We start from the raw sequence: 23,155 nt of genomic DNA on the forward strand, positions 1-23,155 counted from the left end.
TGATGCAAGTAGGGGGTTCCATATAATATAGGATGTATGTCCAAATCATCCTTAGTTATAAAACCCTGATTTCACAAGCCTTGCCACCATTGACGTTCCCTTGCTGTTTGTGCTGCTTCTCAGGTCTGTGGGTGTCCATAGAAAAGGCTCATCAAGTCCCTCCCATCAAACAACCTCTTCCCAAACCTGATCACCCCTCCCACAACCATGTCAGGTTTGTATCTGGGCAGAGACTGGGACCATCTGGCCCCTCACATCAACCCTCCTTTTCCCAAACTGCACAGCCATGCAAAGACATTTCAATTTATATCAGATATGTCCAAGCAGGATGAACGTTGTACTTCTTTCTCCTAGAAAATATATAGCATAAGATCCAGTTGATCAAACCAATGAATTGGTTGGCGATATTTTTATCATACTTTGATAACCTCACTTGTTTATAAAAAGTAACCTCTAAAGCAGATATACCTCTAGACACATTTTATACAATCAGTTCAATAGATCACTTTCTTAAACACTCTGAAATTCCAGCATTCCAACCCACCAAATTCAAAGAACATGAGGAAACTATGGAAGACATCTATAGTTGGGGACAAGGAGAGAAATCCTAGAAAATTTCCAAGTCCACCAAAACATGTAAGTCATAGATGAGGACCTAAATCAACACTTAATATTTTAGCAACAGAAATCAAGGAGGCACTAGACTACAAAATCATGCTATCTATAGATAAACAATTTAACCAACTCAAAGAAGACCTTCGGAAGACAAGAAAATCCAAATGGAACCAAAGAAAGTAAAAATACATATTAGCAAGCCATAGTAACAGAATTACACAGGTGAAGAATCACAAAGGTGAACATGAAGACAAACAACAAGCCAGTATCGACAAAGAAGTCAAAAAAGGAGATACAAAACAATTGAAGAAAATGTAAGGTACTTAATGAAAAAAGACAAAAGAAATAATCTCTGAATTATAGAAATGCTAGAAGGAAAGGAAAAAGGACAAGGGGAAGAAGAGCAAGTAGCGAGGGAGATAATAGCATAAAAAATTCACACTCTTGGAAGAAGATCCAAGAAGCAAAAAGAATGCCAAACAAAATAGACCCTATCAGAATAACACCAAAATATATGGTAACCCAAATGGCAAAAGAGAGAAAGATGACTCTGTGTAGCAGTAAAGGAGAATAAAAACCTTAAATATAAAAGAAAGGACATAATAATCAAATCAGATCTTCCATTTAAAACAATCCATGCAAGAAAAGAGTGATATGACACATTCAAACTACTGAATTAAAAAAAAATATCAACCTAGAGTCCACTATCCAGCAAAACTCTCATTTACATGAGAGGGAGGGTTAAAAACATTCTCCTGACAAAAAGGAACTTACAATATTTACACTACCCAAGCTGACTCTAAAATGATCTACTCAAAGAGCAATTATATAAACCAAATACCCAACTGTAACAGCAACAATCCTATAAAATATAATGGTACAACAAACCTTTCTGTCAATAGTTTCCATTAATGTTAATGGAATAAACTCTTCCATAAAAAGGCACAGAGTAGCAGTCATCTACTGACTGCAGGAAACACATTTAAATTGTTATAGGCTCAGATTAAAAGTATGGAAAACAATTATACAAGCTACTAGAAATAAAATAAGTTGGTACAGCCATGATTTTATCAGACCAAATTGCATTTGATCTTAAGAAAGTTACAAATATAAGCATTATACCAAGCACCCTTTCAGACCACAATGCCATGGAGATCAAGATTGATTGTAAAAGGAATATGTGCAGAAAATCTGACACCTGGAGACTAAACAATATGCTGCTCAACAGCAGATGGATCAAAGAGGAAATCAAAGAAAAAATTGAGATTCTTTGAGATGAATGATAATGAAGGAACAAGCCACCAAAATCTATGGGACACAGAAAAGGCAGTAATTAAAGGGAAATTCATAGCATTACAGACCTACCCTAGGAAAGAAGGAAAAAACAAAATCAAAAACATAAAGGCATTCCTTTAAATATCTGAAAAACAAACAGTAAAGGAACCCAAAAATAAGTCAATAACAATAATAATAAAAACCAGAGAAAATTTCACTTTTTTGCAAAGCCTCTTCAACAAGTGGTGTTGAAACAACTGGTTAGCAAATTCAGACCACCATCTAACACCATGCACAAAGGTAAATCCAAATGGATTAAAGATCTTGATATTGGCCTGAAAACATAAGGTATATAGAACAACACATAGGTAAAACACTCCATGGCACTGAATCTAAAGGCATCTCCAAGGAGGAAATATTACTCTCCATACAAGAGAAAACAGAGATAAATAGGTGGGACTATATTAAGTGAGAAGCTTCTTAACCTCAAAGGAAATAGTGCCTAAGATACAAAAGCCACCCCTATACCCAATTCACCCAATACCCATCTGGTAAGGGGCTAATATCTAAGATATACAAATTACTGACAGAACTTAACAAGAGAGAAACATCTAACTCCATAAAAAATAGGGAGAAGAAATGAACAGACACTTCCTTAAAGAAGAAATACAAATGGCCAAAAGACACTAGAAAAAATGCTCCACATCACTAATCATTGGGGAGATGTAAATCAAAACAACTATTAGGTACCATCTCATGACACAGAGATTGGCACACATCACAAAGAACAAAAACTATCAGTGCTGGTGGAGATGTGGAGAGAACAGAACTCATTCACTGCTGATGGGAATGCTGTCTAGTCAAACCTTTATGGAAAACAATACAGAGAATCCTCAAAAAACTGGAAATTGGGCCTGAGAAATAGCATGGAGGTAAGGCGTTTGCCTTGCATGTAGAAGGATGGTGGTTCAAATCCCAGCATCCCATATGGTCCCCTCGAGCCTGTCAGGAGCTATGAGCATAGAACCAGAAGGAAGTAACCTCTGAGAGCTGCTGGGTGTGACCCCCCAAAAAAAACAAAAACAAACAAACAAAAAACAAAATTGGAAATTGGAAATTGAGCTCCCATATGATCCAGCTATATAACTCCTAGGGATATACCCTAGGAACACAAAAATACAATTCAGAAATTCCTTTCTCACACCTATATTCATCACAGCACTATTTACAATAGCCAGAATCTGGAAACAATCAAGATGCCCTTCAACAGATGAATGAATAAAGAAACTGTGGTACATAACACAATGGAATATTATGCACCCATCGGGAAAGATGAAGTCATGAAAATTTCCTATATGTGGATGAACATGGAAACTATTATGCTGAGTGAAATAAGTCAGAGGGAAAGAGACACACACAGAATAGTCTCACTCATCCCTGGGATTTAAGAAAGTAAAAGATACACTTGATCTTAGCCAAAAGGCTGAGAAGCGATAAGTGCAGTTAGAGAAATAACTACACTAACAACTATCATGACAATGGTAAGGAGTGAGAGAAGCAGAATGCCTGTCTCAAATACAGGGAGGGAATGGGGGTGGAGGCAGTTGGGGGGAATTGGTGGTGGAAAGGTTGTACTGGTGAAAGGGGTTGTTCTTTTTTTGGGGTGGGTTGGGTCACACCCAGCAGCACTCAGGGTTTACTCCTAGCTCTACGCTTAGAAATTGCTCCTGGCAGGCTCAGGGAACCATATGGGATGCTGGGATTCGAACCACCGTCCTTCTGTATGCAAGGCAAATGCCTTACCTCCATGCTATCTCTCTGGCCCTTCTTTTTATGACTAAAACCCAGCTACAAACATGTTTGTAATCATGGTGCTTAAATAACAATATTATTTAAAAAATAAGATAGAAAACTGCAGAAAAATAAAATAAAATACCAAAACTTTGAAATTAAAAAAATAAAAAATAATTTTCCCCTATTTATCTGGAAATAAATGTATTAAGATCAACTGTGTTAACTATGTGATACATGTTCTTTAAATAAAGTAAATTAAAAGAAAAAAAGGATGATGTTGCAAACAGACAGAAGGTCCTTAAGGAAAGAAGCTTTGTCTCCATTAATCTCACAAAGGTGATATAAGAGCCTTAGCCTGCCTGCTTCCACATGTCTTTCATTAGAACTAAAATAAGACTTCCACTAAAGTCATTGTTGTTTTGATGTTGCATTACATGTTACCTAATTAAGAAAGAGAACTTCAGCCTTTGCTTTCATATCTCTATACCTCTATCTTTTATAATTACATTTCATCTCAATATTATTTGAAAACTAAAAAAAAAATGTGTAAAAAAGGCAAACACCTTTCTAGAAAAAGAGATTCAAATTGTGGGGCCCTTAAGACATATAAAAGACCAATTTATACTATCATACTCACAGATCATAGTCATGGAAAAGGAAACTCAGAGAAATCCACAATTTGACACACAAATCAATGATACAGGCATGCCCCAAAATAAGAGAGAGTTGGGCATCCAATCCATATTGGGCAATTTCCAAAAAAGATTTCTGGCTGAATAAGATTAGAGACCTCTTTAGATATGCCTTGGGTAAAAAATACACAACCAGTGATAGGAAAAAGCATCAGATGTGTTGCTAGGTTGATCCCACAAAAACACTCATGGAGTTTGCCCAATGGGGAAGGAGATAGCAAGATATCATCCTCAAATTCAAAGAGCAAGGCCTCCAAAATTAAGATGTCCCAATTTAGGGGACTATAGAGATTGTAACTAAGAAGCAGAAAACTCACCATCAAATTATCCAACCTAAAATGGAGCAAGAAAATAGAGACCCAAAAGCTTGACCAGGGAAGCCTGAAAAGAGCCAATTGTGCAGTTAAGATGGTGCTGGAGAAATAGCACAAAGATTAAGGCGCTTGAGTTTAACTCCTGTTCCATCCCTGGTACTATATGGCTCTCCCACCAATGCTGGTATAACCCTGTCCTTTAGGAATTCCAGCACTGCTGAGTCAGATCAGCACCAAGCTGTATCCTTGGGCCTTCACATTGAATTGTATGCAGGAATAGCCTCTGAGATTTTTGAGCATCTCTTAGGAAACTCTAGTCCCCCAAAAGACAAATCCTCAGGGAGAGTAGAGAGAATCTCATGGGGACTTCACATCACACTCCCCAATGGTCACAGAGATCAACTGAGAATGACAGTGTAAAATTGATCATTGTGTGATTCTTCTGCCACATCATACATAAATTAGCTACCATATTCATGTAAGTCTATATTTTTGTGGCCCGTATCTAGACACTAGATTCTATCTCTATCCTTTCAGTCACAAGTGGGATGTTTATGTCCTGTTAAAGAAGTTCCTGCTCCTGAAGATATGATCTGAATTTTGCATAGATTAAAAATAACCTAGAAAATCTCAATTTATTTTTTAATTGTATGTTTATTTAAAGTTATGTTCTGAACAAAGAATCAAAGATGATAGAAAAATCATACAAAGAACACTGATAAGGAAGATGTAGGTCTATAGGAGGGTCCTGAAGGATGTTAACATTTGGTCCAGCAAATATTTAAAAGAATGTATGCCATATGCAAAACAACCAACAACAAGGCATTAAACAAATATATTTCCAATGATTACTATAAGGAGTAAAGAGAAGTAAACTGAAAAGGGTGAGAGATAAGGTAGACTGAGCACTTAGACAATATAATACCATAAATTTCATGGCTGAAAACAATAAAGAAAAATGTTGACATTGTTGTTTCTTTCATTAATAGAAAATAAACTATATGTCTACCAACTAGATTCCTGGGTTTTATCCTAGGGCCTCAAATTTCAAAGGACTCTCGAATAATAATTACGAGATACAAAGCTCTGGACTCCTCTTATTCATGTGAATGGATAAAAATCACATGTTTCATACGGTCAAAAATGAGATGCTATGAAGAATAGCTATCTTCATTTTTTTAAGCCTCATCCACTAATTGTTTTTTAAAAAGGGTGATAGTCACTATTCAAGATTTGCAATGAGGCATCTTCTTGGGTTAAGACTATCTTTGTCTCCAGATTTTTGTACCCAAAGAAGGTGAGGTTCATTTGTGCCTTTTAATATTCCAACTTTCTCCATGTCTAATATGAAATTACTTGAAAATACTGTGCATCTAATATATTTTTCTTTATACATATAGCCCATTGCTTGTTAAGGCACAAGCAGGGTGAGGGCTAAGATTGGTCAGTTGCCCAATATGCCAGAGAATCAGAAGCTGAAGGCATATGTCCCCTGAGACGTGGCAGCAGATTTTTCACCCTGATGAAATGGATTCCAGGGGTCAGGGATACTTACAGTGAGTAATAGGTAATGGATATTGGTATTTAAAACTGAAAGCCACCCTGGCTTTAAGTTAATGTTTCACATCCAATAAAGAAGGCTAACTATCTGTGTTTTTGATAGATTGCTCTACATGAACTACTAAAGGGGCTCTTAAACATCTTGTTTCAGAACTTCATTACATGAAATTAATCTTGAACATAATATCATGCCCAGTTTTTCTGGATTTCATCAAGTAGCAGGTCAGATAACAGAGGCCATGTTTAATAAAGGTCAAACGAGTGCATCTAGGGGGGAAATTTTCATCACTTCCACAACCCACAAGCAATGCACGTGAGGGCAGCGAGGAAATTCCTGGAGGAGAGAGAGAACTGTCTCAGTCTCTTCAAACAAAACCACAACCATGACCCTCAAGGTAGCCTAATTCAAGAGCTGAGGCCAGATCTCAAAGCTCTATTGATGGTCCACCTGACAATGCAGAAACCTTGGCTGTCTTCAAATCTCAGCCTGGCATGCCCCACAACTCTCACACTTATCAGACTCAGTGAATGGTTTTCAAAAATAATACTTCCTACAACCATCTATTTCATTACTCTGAAGGAGATCAAAGGCTCAAAATGAACTAAACCCAGAAAACGGAAAGAACATAATCTCATCAGACAAAAACAAACAGGGGCCAAGAGGGCAGAGGCACTGGGGGATGCGAGATTCTCCAAACACAGGCATAACTCAAAGGAGGCACCTTTTGACGATGCCATATTACAGAATCTGCAGCTGATTTGTATTGGCCACATGACTATAAACATCTTGATATCACCATTTAGCCAGTGTCCTAGGTTTGAGGCACTATCCTTGATGAGAAGAAAGGACTGAGAATAATATATACAGAGCCAGGCTGGAGCTGTGATTCAGTAGAGCACTCACCTTGCATGTATGAAGCTCAGTCAACCAGACCTAAGTTTACATGCAGTTTCCTAAGTGATCCTTTACATGTGCCATATGTTCAGTGCTTTCACTTATATAACTACCTTTTTTTTTAAAGCAAAAGCAAACCCACTAGCCATAATGAACATAATCTTGCTTTTCATGTCAAAGGGACAGACTGAAAGAAAGGTTAAGTGCCCTGGTCAAGGAGGCTCTCCTTGGAGCCATGATGCCATTTCAAACTGACCTGATGGGAAGCTGAGGCTATTTCTACTGGACTGCTGAGTGGTAGCTAGATATTCTTTCCTTTCAAACTAGAAACCATTCTTTTTCTTTATTTTTTTCTTTTCTTTTCTTCCCCCTCCCCCCTTTTTTCCCTCTGAGCTGTCTTTGCAGATTTACTGGTTGTTAAATGCTACTGACTCTAGCTAATTCCCAAATTAACTAGATTCCTTTTGGAGCTTGTAAAATGTGCTACACACTCAACTTCCAAATTTAGCATGCAAGATGATGACCACAGCAGTAAGCATGGTACAACTTTCCTGTTAGAACAATGCATGCCTAAAAGCCTCTCTCTCTCTTTCTCTCTCTCTCTCTCATTTCTACCTTATTTTATGAGGACTACGTAAATGAGGACACACCTAGGATACCGCATATTAATTTCAACACAGCTAATACCCAAAATGTCCCACCAATTTACTCTTCACTGACAATGTTAAAAGAAAATGATTTATGCAGATCCATCATCTCACTCATCAAGTCCTACCCTGACAGCCAGCCTTCATCATTGCTATTTAAAAGGCACTGCTGACAGAAAAGACCGACTCTTTGATTAAGGGCCCTGTCTGGCTAACCTTTTATTTGAAGAATGATTGCCGCTGAGTGACAAATACTTTTCCATTCATTTCAAGGCAAAGATATTGACATTCAAATTCTTGATGGCTACACTGAACAGATGCCACTGTTGGCAAGAGGCTTGAAAGCAACAGCAGGTATACCAAGGCTCGGGGGCAACAGGGAGAAAAGAAGCACACTAAAACACACACACACACACACACACACACACACACACACACAGGTGCTGGCTCAAGGTTCTCAACAAGTGAACCTGACAGGTCTCTCAGCCAGCTCCTCTTGTCTCCCCTGTTATCAAAGAACATCTGTTTACAATTTCTCCCCAGTTCCCTTCTTAAACTTATCTTTGCATTACCTTGATCCGACTGAACTCCACAGGCACAGGGGACTAAGAGTAAAAGAAGCTCAGATGCTCGCAGTGTCCAGCCCTAAGGAGAAATACATTGTCCCTCTCCATCCTAAAAGACTGATCCCAGTTAAACTGCCATTAGCTAGAGATTGGCCTCCTGGAAACAGAAGTGACAAAATTTCAAATTAGAAGAAGCACTTGAAAAAAATCACCTACAAAAACAAAAAGAAATTAACAGGAATATCATCATATATACTAAGAAAAAAATATAGGAGGAAATGCAAGAAATAGTGGAAGGCACTGACAGAAACAGAGTAACCAAAAAAAAAAAATAATTGAATGTTTTTAGAGCAGTTTTTTAATTATTTCAGAAGGATATTTTTCCTGGGTCATTGCTCCAGAACATATCCTTACAGAAGGATTATTTTGCTTACTTCTATTACTTAAATGCAAAACTTACATGTAAGTGAAATGGGAAAATTATGACGTAAGAAAGCGTATTTGTGATAAGAGACATCAGAAATCCTCAAAGCTCGTCATTCCCAGTAGTAAAATTCCTCAGTAAGTCTTTTAAATCATATAAAGATATACTGTGTGGGTCTTACATGATTCATGAGTGATCTCTCTCCAAAAACAAACCAAAACAAACCAGAAAACAACCTGTAAATTTCAAACAATAAGATAAGCAAGAGGGCAAGGTGAGGGGCACCAGATGGAAAAATCTTCCCAGTCACCAGGCCCCAACAGGTAGCCCAGGAAGTGAAGAGTGATTCAGAAAGAGAGAAAACTAGGTTTGAAGACAGTCTCTGTGACCTATGTGATCACAAATAATTTCTAATCGTCTAATCCTCTGTTATTCTATCTGCTAGAGTTCATATTGTCTACCTTGCACAAATCTATAGTTACTAAAGTGTACATGGTAAATAAAAAAACTTTCCCTGACTTAGATCCTTTAACCCGCCTTTGTTCTAGTCTTGTCTTTGTTCACTTATTTATATTAAAGTGGCCCATCAGGGAGAACAACAAAACATATTTCTAATTAGAAGGTTGAACTGCAGATCCAAGTAGACCTACCACATAACCTGTAACTTGCACAAGAAATTCTCTGAGTCTTTGGGTAGTAAGTGAAAACCTTATTTCCTCAACTTTTTAAGGAATTTATTGTGGAGATGCTCCTGAGGAGTGCTCATGGACCTCAGTAATACTCTGCCAAACAGACCAGAGATTCAATGCTCGCTTCTGATTCATACTGTTCTAGCTGACAGAGCTGGGGTTCACTGATTCCTCCAGTGCTCATTCAGGGATGCTGTGGGAACATGAAGGGTTGGGATAGAACCTGGTGCCTTACATATGTAAGAAGACCTGCAATCTAGGCCCCTAGGCAGTCTCTCCAGCACCAATTTTGTAAACTTTAAAGCAGAGCAGTCACAATAACCCTTCTCCCTTACTATGAGAACATAATATATTAATGTTAATGCTCTTTATAAATTTTAAATCAATACAGGGATGCTCACTGTTGTAACTGCTATTCTCCTCTAAACAGAATGCTCTGATCCATGTTGATCTTTTTCTTATCTACATCTCCCAACTATATTTCTCATGGTGAATAATTAATTGATAATCAGTTGATCAATAATCATGTCGTTGTCTCCATTCTTGCTTATGCTGCCCACTGAAAGAGTACCATGTCATACTGATGTTTCTTCTTCCATATCTCACATTTATTAGAGGTTAGTGAGAGCCAGACTTTGGGACAAGGAGGTGAATGGAAAATGCCAAATTCAATCAAGTGGAGCAAATAGACAAATACAGAAATGATTTCAATTTTGCTGAACTTGCTTTGGAAGTAAAGAGGACAATAAAGCCAGTAGTAATGAAGGGAGTGATTAGCTAGGAGAGACAGGGAAGACCACCACAGCACACTCTTTGCACTGAATCTTCCAGGGTAAGCTAGTCTTTACTAAGTAGAAAAAGAAGAGAGGATTTTTCTGAGATACTGCTGTGTACAAAAATCACTGAGGTAGAAGACATATCATGAAAGGGAGAGGGGCACCCAAGACATCCTAAGAGTTAAGTTTTACTATTTTGGAAACAGGAGAATTTGAGCTCAAAACTGCTGTGATATGCTTCAGGTTTTAGAAATATCTCCTTGAGGAAAGACACACAAATATTCATTGGTACATCCTATGCGCTGGAAACTGAAAATACATATATGAAAATGGTTAGCCCAACACTCCTTCTCAGGGGAGAACAGGGTATTATTTGTTTCAAGAAATTGCTGAGTAACTTCAGTAGGTACCCAATAGAAGCCATGAATCCTCCCGCCCCCATTCCCTGAACAGGTGTGGCTTTATGGTTGTACTCCTGAGCTGCCCTTTACATCCAGTTTGTCACTTTGAAATATTGTTTGACTCTTTGACTATACCGTGTGACTCTAGACTGATCCAAACCAGGATCACCCAGATATGTGGTCAGAACTGAGTCACTTTCCTGATGCCAATCTGCTGCTGTGCTGGCTTTGATCAGCAGTGGCCTGTGTTTTTCCTGACCATTCTTGAAACTGTCTCTGTCTCGGCCTCTGCCCTTTGGTTCCTGCATGGGATAAGTATGGCTAGAACAATGCTATGTGTTTACCTAATCTTACCTCAGTGCCCTCTTCCTGGACACACAGCAAGACAACATCTGACAACCTCCTTTACAGTTAGGATCTCTGGTCAACATACCAAAAATGGAATGCATGGAAGCCAACCCAAAGCCTGGCCCTTAAACCAGACATAGACCTTGTATAACAGTTTCCTAGGCTACTATAAACAATTTCCATAAACCTGGTAGCTTAAAGAAACACGAATTTATTCTCTCTGTTTGATGGAAAACAGAAACCAAAGCATGAGAATTCTTCCTCGCCTATGGTGACTTCAGCATTCCTTAGCTTGTGGCCATATCCCTTGAAACTCTGACTCTCGTTTCAGATAACCCTCTTCCCTCTGTGTTTGTCTGTGTCCAAATATTCCTCTCCTTTTCTTGTCAAGACACCAGCTTTTATATTTTCTTGGGATGGAGTGGGGGAAGATCCCAAGGAGTACTCAGGGCACCTGAGTCACAGGGTCAATCCCAGTAATTTTCAGACAACCAGGCCAACAATGGTTCAAGGTAAGGCCCTAAAGATGTGGTGCTGCTTGGACCCTGCAGTGCAAAACTTGCCATGGATCTACCTGATGATGCTCAGAGGCCTCCAGAGCTACACCCAAAGATACTTGGGAACCATGTGGTGCCAGGGATCAGAATGCTATCCAGAACCCCAACACTAACTCCCCAGACCCCCATCTCTTAAATTTTTAGATGCAAAGCTTACTCAAAATCCAGTATGATTTAAGATCCATGCCAATATCCTTAAGTAATAGTACCTAGAAAGACTCTATTTCCAGATAAAGTGACATTTCAGATTACATTGAACAAGAACCAGAGTGTCTTTGAACCATGGAGGTCTCTCAACTCAGGTGGTCAAGTAAGCAGATGGCTGAGCCATCATGAAGCCACATAAAATGACTATCAAGCAGAGATACCCCTGCCCCACCCCACCCCATCCTCACAAGGCATGTAAGTTGATGAAAACACCAGGCCCTGTAGTGTTAAGCCACTGAAATTTCAGGGTTAATTTCAGGGTTTATGCACTGAGATTTCAGAGTTAATACAAAAGCAGAGTTCAGTCTGGCTTGGTTGTCCCAGCCTCCTGCCCTTGTTCTATGATCCAAAAATCAGTTCATGGGCTCCTGATGCTATACAGTGCTTTCATATTTGCTAAAAGGCCCTTTCAGGTTGCTCTTGCTGAATGTTCCAGGAATTTCTCTGAAACTTTGCTTGGCCTGGATATGACTGACTATTTGGGAGGTTTCTTGTTTTCCTTGATTAGTGTAACTAGGCTTTTGCTGATAACATCACTGTTTTCTCTAATGGTTTCAGAGGAGAATGTGATGGACTGTATAGTTAGCTTCTGCCTTTATTGGGGCAGTAGGGAAAGATGAAGGAGTCCTATGTGAACGTTTTCCAGCTAAATTCACCCCAACTGAACAAAAATAAACAGTAGCTTGTGTCCCTTTCTTGTATGTAGAATTGGAAAATGGCAAGAGTTTCAGAGTCAGGCTGACTTGGGTTAATATTTCTCAGCTTTTCAAACTCACAAGCTATACAATATTGTGTTGCTTTTTATCAAGGATCTCTAGTTCTCTTACCTTTTTCAAAAATGGAGGGTAAAGGCCACTTTATTCAGATCATGACTTAGAGGAACTAAAGAATACTAGTTTTTTTTTACCAGAAATCACTAATCATAGTATTTTTCTTTGTTCCTTTGAACAAACCAAGTTATTCCCACATAGAATAAATATGAAATATTTAATACAAAATAAATATGAAGTATTTATTCCTACTTGGAATAAATATGAAATCCCTCAGTTGCTTTGAATTGGCCAAGTTATTCCCATTTAAATTCTTTACCTTCCGGATGTAGAGGTGTGAAACCCTAGATGTCAGCTCTGGTCTCAACTCCCATGCAGTATCTGCTTTTCCTCTAGTTTGTTCTTTGAGAGATTATTAGCCTTTCCTTGATGTGGCTTAGGAGAAGTTGAGTGGGTAGACTAACTACTCTCTTTCACCAGCCAAATTTCCTTGTTAAGTTTTTCATGAGCATTCATCTCTGACCACTAATTAGACTTGAAAGCTCTCTGAAGGCAGGTCCTACATATTCTCCTCCTGCTTCTGTCAATCCCAGCATAGTCAACACAATGCAAAATGGCCACTAGAGCCCACCCCTTAACTCACCAATTGACTATAGAGAAAACAGAACATGGAAAGTTCCCAGAATACAATCAAATCTGGCCTCCAAGAACATAGACATTCACAAATCCACAGGCTGATATTAACATTAACTAGTTTGTTAACGGAGCTGAGGGGAGACAGCTGGAGTAAATAATTACAGAAAAGTAATATTCATCTCCATTGAGGATTTTGCACATCTTCCCATACATAAATAATCACAAAATCCATCACTTTGCTCCTTGTTGTGTATTAAGAAGAGAGATCTTTGACCCCCGTAATGAGTATTGGGGAAAACACTGTCTGGAAATGAAACTATCCCAAAATTCAAAAGACATCTGAAAGATAGAACACCTATGAGAAAACTTTTAAGACTCATAATTTCAGGCCCAGAGAATAGATGGACCCCTGAAAGAAGAGACTCTGCCATGCTAAGAATATCAAAGGCCAATAGTTCCAACGTCTCCCCTTTGGCATCACCATAGTCAGAAACTTTGAGGAGTAACTTGGGGGAAAGTCAACACAAACTAATTTGTCAAAGGCAAAGGTAAACTTCTCCCCATTTTACAGAAGTGGCCTAACGTAAGTTTTAGTTTATGTCTCTTACTTTATGATCCACATTCTCTATCTTGGGATGTGTACTGGGCTCTCTCCACTTGGCAATCTCTTCAGCAAGGAACTCTTTCTTGAACCTATTCCTAAGTAAATATGTCTTACTTCACTACTCATTTATTTTCTGTGAAGGAAAACAACAAACCTGAGACATTAAGACTACTTTATCTTTCCTGCAAAGAACAAGTCCTCACTCTAGCCTGAGTTCTTTGGCTCCCTGAGTAATTGAGTGGTGGGAACCAGTTTCTGGGGTGAGTATCATAAGTGGGATTCAGGGGTTGTTTGAGAACTGTCATGGAGAGTTATACTATGCAGGGATTGTCCAATTCTCATCAGTCCTAAATGTTCCCAGAATGACATTGGGTAATCCAAAATAAAAAAAAAGCTCCAATAAAGATCCCTCTACAGGCTACTACCTCTCCTCCTTCTGATTTACATAAATCACTGAAATAGCAAGATCAGAAAAATTGATTCTTGAAGCTATTAGCAAGGCATTATTATAAATTTATGTTATATATACAGTGCAAAGATGATGCAATTTATATAAATGTGTGATATATATGTGTTACACATATATTTACAAGAAATATTTATGGCATCCTTTCTGTGTTAGACACTGTTCCAAGTACTTTGACTCCATAACAAGTAGTGCATAATACTTAGACTACATAGACATTTTGCCTTCAATTGTTATCAGCATCTTAAAATGAAGGCACTAAAACTTATGGAGGTGAATTTGCCCCAAACCACAGAACTAGTTAGCAGCAAAGCCTAGAGACCAATCTTGGCAGCCTGGCCCTAGAGTTCAGGTCTCAGATACTTGACCACACAGCTTCCTAGGCAAAAGATGGGAACAAAGTGAGTAGAGTGAGAAATTAAATGATTTCAGGATAAACAACCCTTCAACAAAAGAGAAGCTAGTTACTGAAATAATTCTAGCAGATAACTATGCAAAGGTGTTCCCTACCTTTGAACCAATGAAAGTTCATTCATGGTAATAGGAGCCAGGTGAAAGCAAACCCCTAAATAAATAACTTTGATCAGAGAGGGGACCATCCTGTGATTTAAAACCCTGAATAATAGTAGCATTTGCTATTACAAAAAGGCCCAGGAACACACCTCCTATAGATTGAAGACAATGACAACAGAAAGGGTGAGGGAAGGTTCCAGAAAACACTGATGGCTCTGCTTCACATCTTTAATGTATAGACTGTTCAGGACAAGAGACAATCAGTGTTCCCACCAGTCTAGCAAAGCTTCGCCACCCATCTACATACCCTGTGCTAGTTTACCATTGACTGAATAAATCATTTCAGTTCCCCCAGTGTTGGCCCTGCTCCACTATAAACAGAGAGTGGAATGGAGCCCCTTGACTCAAAGTTGCCATCCAAAGCAGAGAGGGCACTGGAGTTCTCAGGCAGGCTTGGGAGCCCTCGTGGGCAATGCCCCTCCTCCCTTCTTAAGCATATTGGAATGAGCCAGAGTTGACGGTTGATTCTTTCATCTTTGCAGTTTTGAAAACCTCCAAATCATATTGGATCTACAACAAAGGGCAAGGACTTGGGGGGGCGGGTGCCAGCATGATCATAATGAAAGACAACCATTAGAAGCTGCAGCGTCTAACAATGCCACGTTCTAGTTGCTCTCAAACCAACTGTTTACCTTTCAGACCTTTCTATGGAGAGGTTTAAACAGGTGCAGTTTGAATTGTCTTCAAAAGATATGCAAACAGGAGAGAGGAACTTTTCTTCTCTCTGAAACAAGAGAACCAAGTACAGCCTGCTATTCCCCTGCTAATAGTATCCAATTGATTTACTCAAGAGAAAATATTCTCTCAGTGAGTGGGAGGAATTTGAATCCAAACACAGCAACCATTGGTAACCAAAAAGAATAATCCAAAAATTATGCTAACATTATTACAGAGACATTTCCAAAAATCAAATTTTCAGAAATAATGTTTTACTTTCATTGAAGTTTCCTCTATTTCATATTTCACCTTTGCAACATAAAGAAGTTGCATTTCAAGCTCATGTGACAAGACCCTTTACCCTATATAACCTCCACAAAAAGATAAAAAAAATTCAAATATATTTTGGACCATATCAGAGAACACTCTTGTCCTACTGTGGCCCCCAGGGATTTTTAAGATCATTAAGAACAAAAATATTGGTATTTTGGTAGCAAACATGATTGGCATCATTGTGCTCCTGAAACAAGTAAACATCTATTTCCTTATGAAATCAGTTCTACCTCAGTAAGAAGGAAAAAGAGCCATAGGACTGAATTATCTGAGTATTTTCCAGGGCCAAAATTCTATGATTATCAAGGGAGAAAAAAAATAGTACATAAAACATTTCTTCTATATTAGGTCCACAGTGTTTTCCTCACTGATCAGTATCTAAGTTATAGAACATAAATGTGGTCCTAAGTCTATTTATAACATGTCTGTTTTAAATAACTATTTGTCTGTTACCTCTAAATTTTGGTCACACTAGCAAGACCAATAGCCGAGGAAAAGAGGCAACACTGGAAGAGATTATACTTCTGTGATTTCTAACAGAGTACTCCCAGCTTGCTCCATGTCCAGCTGCCAGTAAGTTCTGAGGCTGCAAAAGGACTCCACAGGCATTTTCCTTTCTGCCTTGAACCTTATTCCAACTTCCTGAGTTCTTCACTTGTCTTCCTCCCAGTTCTCTTGAGTATGCTGGATACCTCCAGAGATTTCAGGAGCTACTTTTAAAAAAAGTCAGTCCACTCAATTACGGCAAGAAACTTTGCTTTGTATAGTGGCTCCAAAATTGAGGTGTGAACAAGAGAACTTTTAGGGAGCTACAAAGAGATTCTCTTAGAGCTATTCAGAGATCCTCTCTCCCCATGGGCTTTGGGAGCTTTCTTTACAAATACTATCTACTATCCCTTCTTTAATAGACTGATTCATGTATGACTATGTATATGACACTACTGATGCAGAAAGTCATACATTAATGCCTCACATGAGACGCGGCAACTTGTTAGGGGAAATTTCCTGGTATCTGAGATGTAGCACATTAGAGAGTTGTCATGTTTGTTTCTGAAAATGAGGAAATGTAATGTCATAAATACAAAAGGAAACTATCTGATGCTTGTTTTGGACAGACTCAAAAGCATAGCAAAGGTCAAATCCAATCTCATTCTATGAAAGCTACTTGAGAGAATCCTTGTCCAAGCATACTCAGACTCCATGTGAGTCTCCTCCCATCAGTTGGGGTGAGGGGAATAGAAGATTTCTATAAAACATCTCCAAAGAGGAGCTCCAACCAGACTGTGTCTGACTTCTATAAGAGAGTGGGAGCCCAGTTGGATGCAATTGACCACCACAGAGCTAAAAGAAGAAAGATAAACTCAAACATCCCTACTGAGCCCCTCTCTCTTGAGCTCACAGTCTTCCTATACTGCTTGTATTGAGCCTAAATCACTCCATTTTGCAAACAATTGCCCTTTATGAAGAGCTTTCATCCAAGCTTAATATCTCCCAAGTCGAAGAGCCAAAACGTCTGATCTGGACAAAACTTCCCTCCAGAATCTGGGAAAACTGCCTGTAGTTGTTTGTGTTTAGTGGCAATATCTTCTTGACCTTGTCATATTGTCTTGTTCTTTTCAGAATGAAACTAGATATAACCCCCCCCCCCAAAAAAAAGTGTTTAAAATACGGGTTTATTTTTCCTGACTTGAGAAGCCACACAGTTTTCCAAGCATGGTTAAGTTATGATAATATGCTTTGTCGTAAATTTACTGCATCCTTCTGCTTGTCTGTAAAACAGTCTGCTCCTCATCGTTCTAAACTTGGCCTGGATACAGAACTTCTAACTTAAAATATCTAACAATATGTCACATCCAACAGAAGATACATGACAGCTATTTCTAAGATACATAATATTATTAATTGTTTTTTAACGTACTTGAACTGTTATGAATCTAAAAAGTATAAAAATGACATCTAGCCATCAACAGTTCTTGAAAAATTATACACAAAAGAAGAAATATTAACAAGTCCAACAGTACTCATAATTTTAAAATTATACCATTTGAAGTCAAAATAACATCAAGAAAAACAAAGAATTAGAACTTAAAAATAAAAATGTGATGCTCAAAAGTATTAAATCCCCTCTGATAAAAATTGAATGTGAGATCAATTATTTTTTGTTTGCAAAACTGTTAATCAATGTGCTGTCTCTTTCAGCGATTTCAAGAGCTTTGCCTGCACTATGTGGAAAGAACCTGTAAGATGCAAACTGTGCTGAGCGTTGGAGCAACCACCAGTGCACTTCCATCAAACTTAGAATTTATTGAGCACATATTATGAGATCAGAGTAGGTAGACAGCATTTTATGAAAGGTGAAAAAGAATATACACCCTTCATAAGAAATGAAAGACATGCCTTGATCAAAATAACGTGTTTTAGAAGACAAAAAATGGAATATCTGATTCTGAATAAAACCAAAGCAGTAGCAAGTCAGATCTTGGGCATATTTATGCACTTGGCATGCTAGGTATAACCAGCCCAGATGTCTCTAGGCAGTGATAGGAAGCTAACACACCACACCACAGAACTCCAGAGACTGAAACTACAAGTATGAATGCTTCAGCTAATTTCCTATAATTATACCCACCAGAACTTAATTTTTAGCAAGTTTTCATGAAGAACTGGACTACTAACTTGTTTGTCTCTTTGATTTATAAGCCATTAATTACCAACAAGGTTCAAGGGTACGATCCTAGACACAAATAAACAACTTTTCTTTGTTCCAGCTCATTTAGGTGAGCTTGCTTTGCATGTGACTTTTCCCAGTTGGATCCCTGGCAAAGTATATGGTCCCCTGAGCACAGAACTAGAGTAAGCCCAGATTACCACGGCATGTGGCCTAAGACCACCACCCCCACCCAAAAAAAGTAATGAAACAACAAAACATAAAACTGTCCTACACCAGTGGTTCTCAATGAGAAACAAAATTACTCCCTCAGGACACAGTATCTGATGCTATCTGGAGCTTCTGCTATAAAGGAAAGTTGAATGAGTTAAAGTGTCTAGCTGGTCAAGGACAGATGCTGTGGGACATTCTACCATGCCCAGAACAACCCCAAAGAGAATTTTTTTCAGTCAAGAAGACTTAGAGTGGCAATATCTTCTGGAAAAAAATTATTTGAACAATGACAAGCCCTTGGCTTTGAATGACACAACGGAAATGGTCAAACTTAGGGGAAAAGAACTGATGTGGGGAGTCATGGAAGACGAGCTAGAGGTGGCATAAGAAGAAATGGTGGAGGGTTGTGAGCACCTTGGTACTGAGGAGGTGTAGTAATATCAAAACCATAAACATTAATACTATTATAAATATATGACCTAAACTATAAAAAGAATTATTTTAAGAAGATGGAGAATTTCTCCCTCCCTCTGTCCTTCCCTCTGTCCTTTCATTCCTTCTTTCCTTCCTTCCTTCCTCCCCTAACCTCCACAATACTAATTTACTCTTATTTTATCATTAAACAATTCCTTTAAAATACAATCCTATGCCTGAATATAAACAACAAATTTCTGAAAAGAAGAGAAGCAGCTGTTAGTGATGGCAGCTTCTGGGGAAAGGATTGAGGCTAAATAGACATTATTGCTACTGATGTCTTTCAGTGTTATTTGTTTTTTAAACTATGTTGATATTCAATTATTTTTAGGATTACAGTAAAATACACACAACATAATATTTACCATCTCAACCATTTTAAGTGTATAGTTGAATGGTGTTAAGTAAATCCACCCACTACCACAGACAAAAGTTTTCCAATGACATTTTTAAAATTCAATTATTAAATGTAGATTTGTCAGGTTGGAGAGATAGCATAGCCGTAGCATGTTTGCCTTGCAAGGGGTCGACCCAGGATGGACAGTGGTTTGAATCCCAGCACCCCATATGGACCCCTGTGCCTGTCAGGAGCGATATCTGAACGCAGAGCCAGAAGTAACCACTGAGTACTGCTGAATGTGACCAAAAAAAACTCACCCCCCAAATAGATTTGTCAACCAAGTAACTCAATGAGATAAAGCTTTGGATGAATGAGTTAAGTAATTCTCATACATAGAATAATCTCACTCATCTCTGGCATATAAGAAAAATAAAAAACAGTGTTGTGTGATATTCAGAGACAATAGAGATGAGGATTAGGAGAACTAGACCATGGTAGGAAACTTGCTCCAACGAAAAGAGTGTAGTTAAAGTAGAGAAGGGTCTACAATGAAAGTGGTAATTGGAACTAATCACTCTGGACAAGAACCAGGTGCTGATACGGCACCACTTCATTAACAGGAGGACAAACCAACCAAAGGGGAAAAAAAAAAAAAAAAAAAAAAAGAAAAGAGAAAGAAAGAAAGAAAGAAAATTCCTGACCCAGGAGCAGGAGAGGGAGTGTGGGTGGGAAGGAAGAGGGCATCCTGGAGGGTAAGAGGGAAACTGAGACATTGTGATGGGAAATGTATACATATTGGTGAAGGTTGTTGTGGCTCAATCATGAACAACTTTATCTGTAGAAAAAAACATTACGAACAACCTTGTAACCATGGTTTTTAAATAAAAAAGAAAAAAATGTAAAAAAAAAAAAGTAACTCTCAACTAAGTAACTCAATGAGATAAGGACAAGGATGAAGAACCAAAATCAAATGTCAATATTAATGCACCATTTTTGATATATATAAAAAAAAACCCTCCAAAACAAAGGATAACAGAGCCTGAGAGACAATACAGCAGGCAGGGTGCTACACTTGCATACAGGTCTCCCAGATTCAATATCTAATTCCTATTGGCCCCAAAGTTCCACCAGGAGTGATTCTAAGGGAAGATCCAGGAATAAGCCAGGAACATAGCTGAGTGTGGACCCAAAACTAAACAAAATGATATATAGGGTAGTAAGTACTCTAAAAGAAAATTAATTAAAAAATAAACTTGAAATATGGACCGGAGTGGTGGCACAAGCGGTAAGGTGTCTGCCTTGCCCTCCCTAGCCTAGGACTGACAGTGGTTCGATCCCCCAGCATTCCATATGATCCCCCAAGCCAGGAACGATTTCTGAGCGTATAGCCAGGAGTAACCCCTGAGCATCACTGGGTATGGCCAAAAAAAGCAAAAAAAAAAAAAAAAAAAAAAAAAAAAAAAACAAGAACCTTGAAATGTAACTTTACTCTCTGAATCTCTTTCTCCCTCTCTCTCTCTCTTTTTCTCTCTTTCTCTCTCTCCTATCACTAATGATAAGTCAAAATAAGTGAGTGTATTTGCAGTCAAGTATAGAGAATAGATATTTTAACACAACAAAATTATGGCTATCACAGCAATTTGCAAAAAAAATTATTAGCTTTATTACTCTGAAAATGTTTGAATAGGAGTCTTCCAGCTGTTAAATCTTCGCATCAGAACACTGCCAATTTTCTCTGCCACACAATCTTTCTGTGCAGTGGGGAATTTATTTCAATTAAGGGATTTTCTCACTTCTCAATAATTCTCATATTTGGAAGCCTTTCTCCAAACTAACTTTCCAAGTGCTGGTATCAAAGTCAATTCCCTTTATGTAATTGTGTGGCATGCTGGAAGTGGCCCAGTCTGCCACCTATTAAGAATGGGATTCCATGTGTCCCTAGTAGCTATACTCCGAGTTCAATTTCCTGCCATCTGAAGTTGAAGCAAAACTCTGACTGCAGTTTCTGCAACGAAAACACTATTTCAAACCCTACATATTTTGTAGGATATGCAACATTATGCCTATCTCTGATAGGTTCCGGCTTCCATTAAGCTTCTGACTTCTCCTCAAGGCACCATTCTTTTAACACTATCTAAATTCTGAATGACAGGTACTGCCTAACTCAAGAAATGGTGGAGTTCTGCAAAAGAGGATCTCTAGAAGACCAATTATCTATGTTTAGTAATTTTATTAAAAACACCCCTTAGGCCTTTTTAGTTTACAGCATAGTATGGTCACCATCTTTCAAAGATCACACATGCATATATATACACTTTCATTGCACTATAATAGTTGTTCGAAATTGTTTTAGGCACTATAGAACCACCCTCTTAGAAAGCCATCTAAGCATGAAAACAGGTATTCTGACATAACAGTATTTTTTCTAGAATGAGAAACCTTAATTTAGAAAATACAGTTGCCAGGAAAAAAAAAAGTGCCCATATTGAATTAACCAGGTTTCTCTCTATTTTACACTCTAGGCCCCTCCCTATTACTGCTCCAGAGTGTAGTCTGGATTCTTCTTAATAAAAAAAATCCTGGGTTTCTACAAAATGCTTCCTTGCATTTCTGGCTCTCCTCCACTGAGCTATCTGCTTCTTAGGAGCAAAAGGCTTGCATGCTGGATGGAGTTCCTGAACCTGTTTCACTCCCTTCCATACGTGTGGATTATTTCCTATGTCAGCATTTGCTACCAGACCTGTATCTCTCCAATTTCCTGGTCTTGGAGTATGATTCTTCCATCACAGGCCCACAGTTAGAATATCAGGAACCAAATTCAAGGAAATATCTGGGCCTAACTTTATCTTAAGTCTGAAAATAGTACATAGATATAAATCAAAAAATAGTAGCATGATATAAGGAAGAAAATGGACTAGACTAGGGTACATTCAAACCTTAATATCAGGGGCCAGAGCGATAGTGCAGCAGTAGGGCCTTTGCCTTGCATGCGGCTGACTCAAAACGGACCTCGGTTCGATCCCCAGCATCCCATACGGTCCCCCAAGTCAAGAGTGATTTCTGAGCGCAGAGCTAGGAGTAACCCCTGAGCATCCCCTGGTGTGGCAAAATAAAAAAAAAAAATCCTAACATCAGTATTGACTAGCTGGGTATCATTAAGTTGTGATCTGATTGAGTGCTAACCTATAAAATGAGGTAATTATTATCTATCCAATGCACAAGGTTCTTAAGGGAATCAAATGACAATAATGTAAGGCAGAAAAACAACTGAATATTTTGTGTGATCATGTGTCCCATTCTGTAAAATACATCAGTGAGACAACCCAAGTGGCTAAGAACAGATGAATGGAGAAAGAAACTTTGGTACATCGACACAATAAAATATTTTGCAGATGTAGTTAAAATGAAGTCATGAAATTTGCTTATACATGAATATCTATGGAGAATATTATGTTTGAGGGTGAAGAACAAAATGATCTGTTCATCTGTAGAATATAAAATAAAAATACAATATGGTACAAATATCCAAAGACAATAGAGATGAGGGCCAAGAGGACCAGTCCATAGTAAGAAGCTTGCCATAAAGAGCAGGGAGTTCAGTTAGGGCAGAGAAGGAACTACAATGACAGTTAGAAAGGATGACTCTGAACAAAAACTGGGT

The sequence above is a fragment of the Suncus etruscus genome, chromosome 15 (assembly GCF_024139225.1).
Source record: "Suncus etruscus isolate mSunEtr1 chromosome 15, mSunEtr1.pri.cur, whole genome shotgun sequence".
In the NCBI taxonomy this organism is placed as follows: Eukaryota; Metazoa; Chordata; class Mammalia; order Eulipotyphla; family Soricidae; genus Suncus; species Suncus etruscus.